General features: G+C 51.1%; 1 long non-coding RNA gene across 1 annotated transcript in view; it reads left to right on the forward strand.

The window, feature by feature from the left end:
* Window positions 1–285: 285 nt before the first annotated feature.
* LOC308580258 overlaps window positions 286–13454 on the forward strand; it is a 423078-nt gene continuing 409909 nt past the window's right edge. Inside the window, exon 1 of the long non-coding RNA XR_014004758.1 lies at window positions 286–961. This is a non-coding gene — a long non-coding RNA (uncharacterized lncRNA). The remainder of the gene's footprint in view (window positions 962–13454) is intronic.

Genomic DNA, 13454 nt, shown 5'->3' on the forward strand with positions numbered 1-13454 from the left:
AACTTGCATAGGATTGCAGCATCCACCTACACCATGGGTAGGCAAACTAAGGCCCGGGGGCTGGATCTGGCCCAATTGCCTTCTAAATCTGGCCCACAGACGGTCCGGGAATCAGCGTGTTTTTTCATGAGTAGAATGTGCCCTTTTATTTAAAATGCATCTCTGGGTTATTTGTGGGGCCTGCCTGGTGTTTTTACATGAGTAGAATGTGTGCTTTTATTTAAAATGAATCTCTGAGTTATTTGTGGGGCATAGAAATTCGTTCATTTTTTAAAATATATATATATAGTCTGGCCCCCCATAAGGTCTGAGGGATAGTGGACTGGCCTCCTGCTGAAAAAATTTGCTGACCTCTGACCTACACTGTGAACCAGGAAGTCTTGGGTCCAGATCTCACTAGGAGATGCACCTATCTCACCGATTGGGGGCATTCTCTGCACTTGTGTGCTTTTTCCTTTGGTGCATGATCTTATCCTCTCAATGTTGACAGTGCTCTAGTTATCTCCCGCTTGGACTACTACAATGTGCTGCAGGTGGGGGTACCTTTGAAGGTGACCTGGAAACTACAATTAATCCAGAATGCGGCAGCTAGACTGGTGACTGGGAGTGGCCACTGCGACCATATACGGTAACACCAGTCCTGAAAGACCTACATTGGCTCCCAGTATGTTTCCAAGCAGAATTCAAAGTGTTGGTGCTGACCTTTAAAGCCCTAAACTGCCTCAGTCCTGTATACTTGAAAGAGCATCTCCACCCCCATCATTCAGCCCGGACACTGAGGTCCAGCTCTGAGGGCCTTCTGGTGGTTCCCTCACTGTGAGAAGTGAGGTTACAGGGAACCAGGCAGAGGGCCTTCTTGGTAGTGACGCCCACCCTGTGGAACGCCCTCCCATCAGATGTCAAGGAAATAAACAACTACCCGACTTTTAGAAGACATCTGAAGGCAGCCCTGTTTAGGGAAGTTTTTAATGTTTGATTGTGTTTTTGATACTCTGTTGGGACCGCCCAGGGTGGCTGGGCAGGTTATAAATAATAAAATATTATTATTATTATTATTAGGCATAGGCATAGATTTGCACTATTTCAAAACTGACCACAATTCCTCATTGAGAGGATCTGTTTGCTGACCATCCAGAAATCCAGTGGTATCTTGGGTTACATACGCTTCAGGTTACATACGCTTCAGGTTACAGACTCTGCTAACCCAGAAATAGTACCTCGGGTTAAGAACTTTGCTTCAGGATGAGAACAGAAATCGCATGACGGCGCAGCAGCAGCGGGAAGCCCATTAGCTAAAGTACCTCAGGTTAAGAACAGTTTCAGGTTAAGAACAGACCTCCAGAACGAATTAAGTACATAACCAGAGGTACCACTTTACCTGTTTTGGACCAGAGATGCAGCCACAAGTTGGAAGCAAGCAAGTTTTTCTGTGAAACTTTACTGAATTGTTCGAACCTTGCTTTGGGCACTTACTATTTTTTCTTTCTGAGTTAAAAAATTGTTCCTCTACATTGTGAGCAGAATGTGCAACTTTTTAAGAAACCGCATAGCTCCTCACCCCGACCCACTGCTTCCACCCCAGCCCTCCCCTCCCCTTCTCCTCCGTCTTCAATTGAGTGACTGCTACTTCTCAAATAATCAATATGTCAGTTAAAAACATGTCACGGTGTGGTCATTGTATGGTTCCCATTCAAAGTCCATGTCATTTAGACTTTCATTGGCAGCTATTTTGTCCCATTAAAAAGTTCAAGACAGCAATTTGTGAATCCTGCTCAGCCAAGTAGAACTGTGAAAAAAGGAGTTATTTTAAAAGTCAATTAATTGTGGTCTATTGGAGCCCTCCTCATTCAATTTTTTTCCAGGCCTTGTCATGGGCGAGCATCTGTCAGGTCTGTGTTTCCCAGGCTGCTATCAGATGCCGTTACATTGTAAATAATGGGTTCATTCAGGCTCTTTATTGGACTTTGTGTGGTAGACACATTTGTATATCATTTTACGGTGTAACAATTCCATTTACATAAAATATAGGCAATTATGTGAGCAAGTCCAAAAAGCTGTGGGAGGGAGGGAGGAACCCCCATTAAAATAATAATAAGCTAATTGAAAAGAAGGAGATAATTTAGGAGAGAATGCCAACACTTCGAATTCATGGTTCCATGATGATTCGGGAATAGAGTGTGTATGTTTAAAGATAATATCAGAAATACTCCAAATGATACCGTTTAATGCTACGTATAATGTGTATTCATTGTTGGATAAATAAAACTACTCTTTTCCCCCCTTCAATGATATTTTATTAAGTTTCAACACTTTTAACATATACAATCGAAACACAATTTCATCTTTGTCAACTTCCTACCCTGTTTTCCATGTTGTTTCTCCCCTTTTGCTGCATCCTATCTTCTATCTATTAAATCACGACTATGATAATATAATCTGATTACTTCTGTTGCTCATAGCTCAAATCCAACCTCTTTCCCCCCACCTTCTGTTGAAATAGGTATTAAAACTCCCACTAGTTTTACATATCACAGGACTCTGCCCAAAGTTTTCTTTTTAGCCCCGTAGTTTGGTTAAAACGGCTGAGCTAGTGATTGCAGATGAAACTGATTTATATTTCTGCCGAGTTTCCATTCTTCCCACCATAGATTGCTCAGTCAAATGAATAAAGCAAATATGTTTGTTTCCAAGACGCCAACAGTTGGTTTTGCTCCTTTGTGTGGATCTGAAATTCTTAGATCACTTAATTCATGAGAGACTCCTTGCGTGTTTGCTTGCTATTTTTAATTCCATGTGTGCAGATACATAAGGGGAAACTATTAAGACCTCACGCCAATTCAGGAAATTTTGAAGAAAGAAAAAAAGCTTTTTCTAAAAGAAGAAACACTTTTTGTTTCTAGTCAATTCTCCTCTTGCACAAATGGTGTGCCTCTTTTTAAGGCAATGCTTGCTGTCCCTAAGCAGTTGCATGAAATATTTTTCTACACAGACAAAAATCTGCCAGAATAACGAGCAGCATTTCTTGTAGTCTCTTAATTAATCAACAAACGTTAATATATACTTGGCAGCCCCAAAAACCATGCAGAAGAGCTCTGATAATCCTGAAAGCTTGGCATTGTCTTTTACCAACAGATGTTGTCTTTGGGGTTTGTTGCACCCAACATGTTTGACAAAGGCTGCGGTCAGGTGGTTAATGTGAATCCTTAAGTTCACCAAGGAAAGTCAGTGACTATTGAGAACTACTTAACTAGATGAGATAGTGTGGCACATTCATGTGTTTTGAATTCAGATCTCAACCCGTTGGAAGCGAGGTTGGTGGGTAGGTCTTCCTTACATGGCAAAAGGCAGTTTTGAGCAGAATATGAGTAAAAGCTATGGTTTTCCCAGTAGTGATGTATGGTAGTGAAAGCTGGACCATAAAGAAAGCTGATCGCCGAAGAATTGATGCTTTTGAATTGTGGTGCTGGAGGAGACTCTTGAGAGTCCCATGGACTGCAAGAAGATCAAACCTATTCTTAAGGAAATCAGCCCTGAGTGCTCACTGGAAGAACAGATCCTGAAGCTGAGGCTCCAATACTTTGGCCACCTCATAAGAGAAGACTCCCTGGAAAAGACCCTGACGTTGGGAAAGATTGAGGGCACAAGGAGAAGGGGATGACAGAGGACGATATGGTTGGACAGTGCTCTCGAAGCTACCAACATGAGTTTGACCAAACTGCAGGAGCCAGTGGAAGACAGAGGTGCCTGGCGTGCTCTGGTCCATGGGATCACGAAGAGTCAGACACGACTAAACAACAACAACAATAGGCAAATTTGAGGGGGTGGGCGTCGGCCGAACTCCCTTCCCAGGCCCTACCTCCATCCCTCCCAGTTGGAATTCAGGTTTCATAGTCAGTCCAGCCCACAGGCTTCTTGTATATTGCAATTACAGTCGTATCTTGGGTTACAGCCGCTTCAGGTTGTGTTTTTTTGAGTTGCGGACTGCCCAAAGCCAAATGTACTGGAATGGGTTACTTCTGGGTTTTGGCGGTCGTGCATGCGCAGAAGCGCTAAATCGTGCTTTGCGCAGGAGCGCTGAATTGCAACCTGCACGTGCGCAGACACGGGTTGCGAACACTGGGTTGCGAATCTGCATCCCGCACGGATCACATTCGCAGCACAAGCGTCCACTGTATTTATATCCCGTCTTCTAGCATACAGATCCTCCTGTACAAGCACCAATGAAAATAAATTGCAAGACCACAATGAAAACTAACTTCTGTTTTGGTGTCAAGTTGCTCCACACAGGGCAGGTTGTGGGAGACGAGATTGTGGGGAGGACAACAATCTGGGCTGGAGCTAAGCACTGAGGGTCACCGTAGCCTGTTTTTCTCTCTTGGTATCCTCCTCGTGGGTCTGTCAGTGGTAGATGGCGATGTGGATTTTACCACTGTGTGGTAAACATGGGTCTCCATCTCATGCGTACAGCAAGGAGGGGTCGCCACTACTTTATTTTATGCAGATGAGATGTGACGCTCATCTAGCCTCCACACAAGGGGTGGGAAGAGAATAATAATAAAATAAAATAAATAATAAAATAATTTTATTTATACCCCGGCCAGAGCCGGCCTCAGGGCGGCTAACACCGGTAAAATCACAATAAAAACATCATAGGGGAGGGGGGGGAAAACCCCAACAATTTAAAATACGGGATAAAATACAGTTTGAAAAGCAGCCTCATTTTAATAGTAACCCATAGTTCAAAGCCATAAAGGGAGGGAAACATAAGGATCAGACTGAGTCCAAACCAAAGGCCAGGCGGAACAGCTCTGTCTTGCAGGCCCTGCGGCGCCCTAGTCTTTTGTGACAGAGTGTTCCACCAAGTTGGGGCCAGTACTGAAAAGGCCCTGGCCCTAGTTGAGACCAATCTAACCTCCTTGCGACTTCGGACCTCCAAAGTGTTGCCATTTGTGGACCTTAAGGTCCTCCGCGGGGCGTACCAGGAGAAGCAGTCCCGTGGGTAAGTAGACTCTTGTAAGAAGCATTTAGGGATGCCATGTTGAAAGAAAGGTAAAGGACTCCTGGACGGTTAAGTCCAAAGGCGACTACGGGGTTGTGGTGCTCAGCTCGCTTTTCAGGCGTTTGCCAACAGACAGCTTTCTGGGTCATGTGGTCACCATGACTAAACCACTTCTGGCACAACGGAACACTGTGACGGAAGCCAGAGTGCATAGAAACACCACTTACCTTCCTGCCGCAGCGGTCCCAATTTATCTGCTTGCACTGGCGTGCTTTCGAACTGCTAGGTTGGCAGGAGCTGGGACTGAGCAATGGGAGCTCACTTCCTCGCAGGGATTCGAACCGTCGACCTTCTGATTGGCAGGCCCAAGAGGCTCAGTGATTTAGACCACAGCGTCACCTGCATCCCTTCGGGATGCCATGAATAGCCGCTGATGTTGCATGCAGCCTCTTTCTTGAGTCTTTACTTTGATATGTGAGGTGCATTGTGTATTTTCTGGTGCTTTTATTTATCTATAGCTCAATTCTATGCCAGTGTACAGTGTTTAGCTATAAGCAGCACTCGGGATGTTATTTTTAGCTTTTCAAGGTAAAAAAACAACACAGTTGGCCCATGCTGAAAATGGATAAAGCACCCCACTGGCCTTTAAAAACAACCAACCAAAAAACACCAATTTGGGCAAAACGTCATTGGTTGGATCTAGCACTTGTAAGTCCCACATCTTGCATGTTTGGTCAGGGCTGGGAAACCTGTGACTTGCCAGATGTTAGGTCAGGAATCATGTAAGTTATAGTCCAATAAATATTGGGGGGGGGGGTACATTCCTCATCTCAGTGCAAGGTTGTGTTTCCACATACCTCATTTGCTTAATGCACAGCAGCATTAAGCTGATATTATAACTGTCAGGGGTTCAGGAGCAGAGGCAAGGGCAAGGGAGGAAACAGAGATCGAGGGGGAGGAGGCAGAAGAAAGGATGAGTGATGACGACGACCCGAGATCTCCGAGTCTTTCCAGTGAATCAGAAGATTCACAGAAAGGAGCACCAGTGGTCAGGGCAAGGGGGGAGCCTAGGGGGACACCCCAGGAAGATAGAGCCAGAGGGGACTCAGAGGAGAGCAGTTGGAAATCGGGACCAGCGTCACAGCCAGAGAGCAGGGAAGAGGAGGAGCGCCAGAGATCAAGCGCTGGCAGCTCGCAACAGGGGGGAGGGCACGAGTCAGGAGTGGCCACACCTCCATCGGGGAGCGAAGAAATGGTCAGACGGAAAGTGGAAGGTTGGGCGCGCGCGCCAAGTTCAAATGCACAGGAAAGTGACGCAGTAGGCAGCCAGGAAAGGGAGCCAGGTCCTAAAGCCCGGCGCAAGGAGACAGGGAGTTCCGGGGGGTCGGCGTCAGAAGAATCCCAGAAGGAAGAGACCCCGGGGGGCAGAGGGACCCAGAGGAGAGCAGTCAGGCGGAAAAGGTGGAGCAGGGCTAGGATATTAAGTTGGTGCACAAGGGGCGGAGACTCAGACGGAGCTTCGCCGATCTAGCCATTAGACGTAGAGTTGCACGCAGCAGCTTGGGAATGGAAACTGTAACTCAATAAAGACTTTTACTTAATGACCGCTGGCTAGCGTGATCCTCTGTGAGCTAGGATCTTGAAGCAGCTCTGACAGTAAGCTCCGTCTCACTAAATTGTGGGCATCTACAGCCTCGAGGAGAGGAGAGAAGCAGGTGCCTACTAGCTAGCTCACGAACGGCAGACAACATGACGGCTGAGCAGCAGATAGAGGAACTCAGAAAAGCAGTGTCACAACTGAATGCCGAGGCTCTCGCATCCAGGAAGAGAGAGGAGGAGGCAGCTGCCGCCTGCAGGGATCTCCAGGTCAGGTTGGACATGCTTACGAAGCACGGGCAACTGACACCCAGACAGGAGGGAATTGGGTTGGCGAGACGAACAGGCGGTCTGGTCTCTCACTTCGATGGGAACCTGCAGCAGTACCCCAACTTTAGAGCAGATGTAATGTGCGCACTGGAACTGCTGAAAAAAGACTTTAGAGATGAGCAAGAGAAAGTGGGGTTCATCATGTCCCATTTGCATGGGGAAGCTAAAGCATGGCTGCGCAATTTGTGGAGGGATAAGGATCCGGCGCTCCAAAATGCGGATGCCTTTATTAAAGCGATGGATGGGTGTTTCTTATCAAGCATTGACGTGGATCTTGCTCGGCAGCAGATACATGGACTGAAACAAGGGAGGGCCAGCGTAAGGCAGTATCATGCCCGCTTTTTCGCTTTGGTCAGTGCTCTGGAATGGGACAGGGATTCGGCTCCTGTAAGAGACCTGTTTTGGGAGGGATTGCACGGCTCTGTTAAAGATGAAATTGCGAGGGGGGAGAGACCCCGGACCACGCAGGAGATCGTTCAGAGGGCACTAGCCGTGGGGGTGCGGCTGGAAGAACGTCCGTGGAGCAGGGACGAGGGGCGTGGAGGGCGCGAACCAGCCAGGGGCTCCTCCTTCCTTCCCAGAGAAGCAGCGCGTGCGCAATCCACGCCTCCGCCAGGAGGAGGAGTGGAACCTATGGAGGTTGGAAGTGCAAGGGCTCAATCAGCAGCCAGAGCCCTAGCACCGACAACAGTGAAAGCGAAGCCTCCTAGAGGGAACAGGAAGTGTTACATCTGCGAGGATCCAGGGCATATGGCGAAAGAGTGTCCCCGGAGGCTCCACAAGCACACTGCAGCCTCAGCAATGGTAACTGCAGCAACTCAACAAGGAGGACCACAGCAGGGAAACGACGATGTCTGGCTGGAGGAAGAGGCAATGGGGCCCAGCCAGACGTGTCAGTGAAGAAGTCCCCGGAGATTTCACAGCCCATGGACCCCCTCCCGCCCAAACCAGTAGTGAGGCTCACCGCATCGCTCCAGCTGCCCAATGGAATCACCATGGACGTGCCGCTCACCATTGACTCGGGAAGCAATGCGGACTTTATAGGGCAAGACTTTGTAGACCGGCACGCTATACAGTTGCTGCCGGCCACGCTGCCCCTGCAGGTGGTCACGGTGGATGGCAGGGAGCTGCTAGGGGGGCAAGTGGTGAAGCAGACGCCACCAATGGTGATGCGCCTTGGGAATCACAAGGAAATCATCAGCTTCAACGTCACTCAACTATCGGACACGCCCATTGTATTGGGCATGAGTTGGCTGGACAAGCACAGCCCAACGCTGGCTTGGTACCAGAGGCAGCTGACCTTCGGCTCTTCCTTTTGTGCTGAACACTGCATCGTCCCCCGGCAGGAAGGAGAGGAAGAGGAGACACAGCTGCTGCTAGGCACGCTGCAAGCGATTCCCCACAAGTACGCAGAATTTTTGGAGGTTTTCTGCGAGAAGGAGGCAGACAGGCTACCCCCCCACAGACCATATGACTGCAAAATTGACCTGCTGCCGGGGGCGGCGCTGCCTAAAGGGAAGCTGTATTCCATGTCTGAGGATGAACTGCAGGAACTCAAAGAGTTCATAGATCATAATTTGGAGCGCGGTTTCATCCGGGAGTCCAAGGCAGCGGGGGGCAGTCCTGTATTCTTTGTTAAGAAGCGGGACACGCCCCAAAAAAGACTTGTGGTGGACTATCGCATCTTAAACAGTGTGACCAAGCCATCGGACTTCCCCATGCCCTGAATCGACGACCTCCTCGCAAAGGTACGGAAGGGCAGCGTGTTCACCAAGTTAGACCTGCGAGGGGCATACAACCTCATTCACATGCGGGAAGGGGATGAGTGGAAGACAGCCATGTTCACGCCGCTGGGCACCTACGAATATAGAGTTATGCCTTTTGGATTGCAAAATGGCTCCCACGTTTTTCAAGCGTTCATGCATCACGTGTTGGCGGGGCTCCTCTACAAGACGTGCGTCTGTTTCTTAGATGACATCCTGATCTTTTCGGAATCGCAGCAGGAGCATGACAGACACGTCAAAGAAGTGCTAAGCAGGCTACAGCAGCATAGGCTCTACGCCAAGCTGGAGAAGTGCCAATTCGACGTGACGGAGGTGGATTTTCTGGGCTACAAGTTGTCTGACAAGGGGCTCGCCATGGACAGCGCCAAGGTTCGAGCGGTGTTGGACTGGAAGAGCCCACGCAACCGGAAGGAGGTCCAACGGTTTGTCGGCTTCGCGAACTTCTATCGCAAGTTTATCAAAGGCTTCGCTATGCAGACAGCGGCCATCACGGACACGCTTAGCTCCAAAAAAAAGAGGTTCATCTGGACAGAGCAGGCGGAGCAGTCCTTTCAGGCACTCAAGCGTCTCTTCGCGTCGGAAGAGCAGCTGCTGCATGTCGACCCCAGCAGGCCGATGAGGGTCGAGACAGACGCCTCGGACAGAGCCGTGGGAGCAGTCCTGCTGCAGAAAGACCCGCAGGGGGTTTGGCGTCCGGGAGCGTTTTACTCCAGGAAGCTCAGCAAGTCCGAACAGAACTACACCATCTGGGACAGGGAGTTGCTGGCCATTCATGCAGCATTCAGAGCGTGGAGGCACTTCCTGATCGGCGCCAAGCACACGGTGCAGGTCTGCACGGACCACAAGAATCTGGAGCACTGGCACACGGCACAGTTCCTGAACCAAAGGCAGATACGTTGGGCTGAGTTCTTTGCGAACTTTAACTTCCGAATAGAGTACGTCCCGGGGGACACCAACATCATGGCGGACGCTCTCTCCCGTAAGCCACAGTATCTGGAGAACGCCACGCCAGCGGCCGCCATGCACATCTTCGCACCTACAGTGTGGGCGTGCGCTGCGGCAACAGTGGACCTGGAGGCGGTGCGGCGAGCGTTGCAGGATGACTCCTTCGCGCAAGCGAAGATGGCAGAGGTGCAAAGGGGCACGGCAGCGACCGACGAGTTCCAGCTGAGAGATGGATTGCTCATCCGTAAAGGGGCCATCTACGTGCCGGGAGACGAACTTCGCGCCAAGGTACTGCAGCAGCTGCACGACGCGCCCACTGCCGGGCACTTTGGCAAGGAGAAGACGGTGGAATTAGTCGCCAGGGACTTCTGGTGGCCCGGAATGAGAGGGGAGGTCGCGGACTACGTGGCGAGGTGTGACACCTGCCAGAGGGCCAAACCGGTGCACAAACCGCCGGCCGGACTGTTGGAACCGCTGCAAACTCCGGTCGAACCATGGGAGAGGGTGGCCCTGGACTTTGTCACGGATCTGCCCAGCTCGAGGGGCAAGACGGCCGTGCTGGTGGTGGTGGACTTGTTCTCCAAGATGGCACATTTCATTCCGTGTGCCAAGGTGGCCACGGCGGAGCAAACCGCCAAACTGTTCATAGACCACGTGTTCAAGGTTCACGGTCTGCCACGGTCTATTCTGTCCGACCGGGGGCGCCAGTTCATCTCGAATTTCTGGCAGAAGCTGATGGGCTTCCTGAACGTCAAGATCAACCTGGCGTCGGCGAGACACCCGCAGACCAACGGGCAGGCGGAGCGGGTCAATGCCATCATGCAGCAGTACCTGAGATGTTATGCGAATCAACAGCCTGCGACGTGGGTGGATTACCTGCCGCTCGCCGAGTTTGCCTACAACAACACGAAGCACGTGTCCACGGGGGTCACGCCGTTCTTCGCTAACAACGGGAGGCACCCCAGAACCTTCCCGGGACTGGAAAGGAAGGGGGTGGGGGAGCCGCGGACAGCAGATGTGTTCGCGTCGGAGTTGCAGGAGGTCCACGATCAGCTGCGGCGACACCTGGAGCTGGCCAAACATGCATACAAGGTGCAAGCGGACAAACACAGAAGGGTTGGCGAAGAGATCCATGTGGGAGACTGGGTCTGGTTAGCAGCCCACGCAGTGCCGGCCAGGTCGTTGGCCAAGAAGAAGCTGGGGCATAAGCAACTGGGGCCCTACCAAGTCGAAGAGCAGGTCAACCCGGTGGCTTTCAGGCTGGCGCTTCCGGAGGGTTCCAGAATGCATCCGGTGTTCCACAGATCGGTGCTCACCCCCTACAAGGCACCGCACAGGTTTCAGGAACCCGGAACGGCACCGAGTCCGCTCAGAGAAGGAACCGGGCACGCGGGAGTGGCACAGAAGGAACGCATCAACGAAGTCACGGAGATTTTGGACTCCAGATGGGGGGAAGAAGGGGTAGAATACCTTCTCGCCAAGGAGGGCACCCCGGCCAGTGCGAACAGCTGGGTGCCGGGCTACGCCTTGGACGAACCTCTGCTCAAAGACGAGTTTCATGCCCTCTTCCCACATAGACCAATGCCAGCAGAATTTTTCGACGACTGGCTTTTCACGCCAACGCTTTCTGCCAGCACGTTCCGGGGGTTCGACTCGGACGAGGACCCGATACGAGACGCCCGTTCCCCGGAGGGGTCACCCTCGGGATCTGCCTCAGAACCCTCGTATTGGTGGGACGATAGACCAGAGGAGCAGTGGCGCAGGAAGTGGCAGGAAGGTCCAGGACGAGCAACGCCGCCAGGAGGAAGTGAGGGAGAGACGGACATGGACGTTTTCGGGGACGACCCTGGTTTCGAGCACGGCGGCACAGAGATGGAAGCGGAGGTGACCGTCGTCGACGAGAGCAGGGAGGCAGAACCGGGAGACTTCAGATGGAGGCCCGCCACGGGAAGCGAACTGTATCCGACGTTCGTCCCTCTGACACAGCAGCACCCAGTTCCCGCACCGGAAGGAGGGGAGGGGGGAACGGGGGGCTTCGAGGGGGGGATGGATGTCAGGGGTTCAGGAGCAGAGGCAAGGGCAAGGGAGGAAACAGAGATCGAGGGGGAGGAGGCAGAAGAAAGGATGAGTGATGACGACGACCCGAGATCTCCGAGTCTTTCCAGTGAATCAGAAGATTCACAGAAAGGAGCACCAGTGGTCAGGGCAAGGGGGGAGCCTAGGGGGACACCCCAGGAAGATAGAGCCAGAGGGGACTCAGAGGAGAGCAGTTGGAAATCGGGACCAGCGTCACAGCCAGAGAGCAGGGAAGAGGAGGAGCGCCAGAGATCAAGCGCTGGCAGCTCGCAACAGGGGGGAGGGCACGAGTCAGGAGTGGCCACACCTCCATCGGGGAGCGAAGAAACGGTCAGACGGAAAGTGGAAGGTTGGGCGCGCGCGCCAAGTTCAAATGCACAGGAAAGTGACGCAGTAGGCAGCCAGGAAAGGGAGCCAGGTCCTAAAGCCCGGCGCAAGGAGACAGGGAGTTCCGGGGGGTCGGCGTCAGAAGAATCCCAGAAGGAAGAGACCCCGGGGGGCAGAGGGACCCAGAGGAGAGCAGTCAGGCGGAAAAGGTGGAGCAGGGCTAGGATATTAAGTTGGTGCACAAGGGGCGGAGACTCAGACGGAGCTTCGCCGATCTAGCCATTAGACGTAGAGTTGCACGCAGCAGCTTGGGAATGGAAACTGTAACTCAATAAAGACTTTTACTTAATGACCGCTGGCTAGCGTGATCCTCTGTGAGCTAGGATCTTGAAGCAGCTCTGACAATAACCTTTTGAATTTAGCGGCCAGGTTGCTCACCGGAGCAAGACAGTTTGAGCATATTACACCGATCCTGGTCTGACTGCCCTGGCTACCAATTAGTTTCTGGGCCCAATTCAAAGTGCTGGTTTTGACCTATAAAGCCTTAAACGGCTCAGGACCACAATACCTCAAGGACCGCCTCTTTCCATATGAACCTACCCAGACCCTAAGATCATCTTCTGAGGCCCTCCTTCGTGTGCTGCCTCCTCAAGATGTTTGGAGGGTAGCAACACAAGAACGGGGCCTTGTCTGCAGTGGCTCCCCGTCTGTGGAATGCTCTCCCCAGGGAAGTTCGCCTGGCGCCTTCATTATACACCTTTAGGCGCCTGGCAAAAACATTCCTTTTTAACCAGGCCTTTGGTTGATCTGATTGACATCCTATACCCTTTTAAAATGTGGCTCTTTTCTGGGTTTTTTCTTTATTGGGTTGCTGTTTTTATTCTGATTATATATGTTGTGATCTTTTCTGTGAACTGCCCTGAGACTTCCAGGTATAGGGTGGTACTCAATAAATAATAATAATAACTTTTAGCTAGCAAGAGTATGCATAGTGCATATGTGTAAACGTCATCTGTAACAGCCAAGTATAACCTGGAGTTCATACCTCGGAATATATTTTGCCACTACAGTGGTGCCCCGCAAGACGAATGCCTCGCAAGACGAAAAACTCGCTAGACGAAAGGGTTTTGCGGTTTTTGAGCTGCTTCGCAAGACGAATTTCCCTATGGGCTTGCTTCGCAAGACGAAAACGCCTTGCGTTTTTTGCAAGTTTGTTTCCTTTTTCTTAACACCGTTAATACAGTTGCGACTTGACTTCGAGGAGCAACTCATAGAACGCGGTGTGGTAGCCTTTTTTGAGGTTTTTGGTGATTTTTGAAGCTTTTCCAAAACTTTTCTGACACCGTGCTTCGCAAGACGAAAAATTCGCTAGACGAAAAAACTCGCGGAACGAATTA

The sequence above is a fragment of the Podarcis bocagei genome, assembly GCF_964188305.1.
Source record: "Podarcis bocagei genome assembly, chromosome: 2".
Taxonomy (NCBI): domain Eukaryota; kingdom Metazoa; phylum Chordata; class Lepidosauria; order Squamata; family Lacertidae; genus Podarcis; species Podarcis bocagei.